The sequence below is a fragment of the Chrysochloris asiatica genome, unplaced genomic scaffold (assembly GCF_000296735.1).
Source record: "Chrysochloris asiatica unplaced genomic scaffold, ChrAsi1.0 scaffold00170, whole genome shotgun sequence".
Taxonomy (NCBI): Eukaryota; Metazoa; Chordata; class Mammalia; order Afrosoricida; family Chrysochloridae; genus Chrysochloris; species Chrysochloris asiatica.
The window spans coordinates 6,733,895-6,736,133 of record NW_006408688.1 but is presented as its reverse complement, the minus strand read 5'-3'; positions in this window follow the sequence as shown (position 1 = coordinate 6,736,133).

The window sequence follows — 2,239 nt, the reverse complement described above, 5'->3', positions numbered from 1 at the left end:
TGTAACACATCCATCACTACAGCTGGAATGTTACACCAGGGAAAAGGCTGATTAGATATTGTTGGCTGGATGCTACAATTTCTTTTTCCTACTTCAATTGAATTCTAAATTATTCTTAGGTTAATTTGATTTTTTAAATTTAAAGACTATTACCTCAGAGTAACTTGATTTCGGACTCAAATATCATAACAGTCTTTACTTTTTGGAAAATCTTGTAGAATTGAACAGATTACAGATTCCTTTAAAATGCATTTTAATTGAGTTATGGTATACAGATGATAGATGAACCAGGAATAAATCTTGTGGCAGGAAAGTCCTGAAATCACAGGATGGTCTTTGAGTGTTTAAGCAACCTTCTTTCTTACTCTCTTCAACACAACCTGTTCATTTCTGCCCCCTTAAGTAAGGGTAACAATACAAATAATTTCCCATGAAGATTTACCTAAATTGTTGTTGCTTCGTGTCCTCTAGTAGGTTATGACTCATAACGAAAGACCCAGTATAGCATTTCCAAGGAATGACTGGTGAGTTTGAACTGCCAATCTTGTGATTCAAACTGACCTTGTGGTCGTGTTTATCCTACAGGATGGTTGGTATATGTATTTTGGGTTTGGATGGAATCATTAGAGCTTTACTGATTTTCCTGTCACTAGCCTCCCCCTTTTCCAGTCAATTTGTTTTTATCCTGTGGTCAGGCTAATCTTCCCCAGTAGTGCTTTTACCATCATGCTACATTTCTCAGGATTGTTTCATGGTTACCTATTCTGATCTCCATAGAATAGAGTACTAACTCAACTGTCTGGCATTCAAAAGCCTCCCACACTGGTGTCTTCAAAGTTCTTTGCAAAATAGTTCCTCACGCACACAAATGGATGTCAGGTTTTGCCAGCACCATTTGTTGAACAGACTGTCTTTTTCCCATTTAATGTGTTTTAGCTGTTTGTCAAAGATCACCTGATCCTAGGTGGATGGATTTACTTCTGGGTTCTCAATTCTGTTCCATTGATCTATCTTTCTTTTGATGCCCCAGTACCAGGCTGTTTTGAATACTGTGTCTTTGTAGTAGGTTTTGAGATCAGGAAGTGAGAGACCTCCTAATTTGTTATTCTTCTTAATAATGCTTTGCTTATCCAGGTCTCTTTCCTTTCCATATAAAGTTGGTGGTTAGTTTTCCTATCTTCTCAAAGAATGATGTGGGAATCTGGATGTAATTAGATTATACCTATAGATTGCTTTGGGTAGTATTGACCATTGCCACAGTGCTAAGTCTTCCTATCTATGAGCATGGTATATTCTTCCATTTATATAGGCTTACTTTGGTTTCTTAGAGTAGTACTTTGTAGTTGTCTTTAAATGGTATTTTATTTCCCTGGTTAGATTTATTCCTAAATATTTCATCTTTTGAGTGGCTATTATAAATAGTATTGTTTTCCTAATTGCCTTTTTAGAGCTCTCTTTATTAGTGTAAAGGAATCCGACTGATTTCTGTATGTTGATCTTGTACACTGCTACTTTGCTGAATCTTTTAACGACTTCCAAAATTTTTTTGCCAAGTCTTTAGGATTTTCTATGTGTAGGATAATATCATCTGCAAATAAAGAGAGTTTTACTTGATCTTTTGCCAATTTGGATGACTTTAGATTCTCTGTTTTGCCTGCTAGCTCTGGCTAAGACTTCCAGCACAATATTGAAATAGGAGTGGTGATAAAGGACATCCTTGTCTGGCTCCTGTTTGCAAAGGAAATGCTTTCACTTTCTGTCATTGGAGAGCAATGTTGGAAATTGATTTATCTGTGTCCTTAATTAGCAATCCTACTTTTTTTTTAATGTTTTATTGTGAATTATATGATAGCGTACACGGGAGAACATTAGTTTTACATTCATTCTATCATATATCTTTTCATTGCCATGTTACAATCCCCTCCATGCATCATCAACCAACCAAAGGGTATACACTACAAGCCTGCACCCTGGTCGTCAGCACACAGCCCCTTTCCCTCTCTGGATCTAAAGTCCCCAGCTGCTCCATCGCTCCATGTCATTGCCTCTGCATCCATCTCTAGCATCACTGATTCTCTGGGTAGGGTCCCGCTCTCAGCTCTTCTCCCTTGATTGTCCTAGGGACCTCCGCTCCTAGACTGCAAAGTTAATCACTCCCTTCCTTGCTATAAAACGTCTACCTTTACATTTCCAACCCTCACAATCAGTCCTGATAACAATTATTCACTATTGTATCACA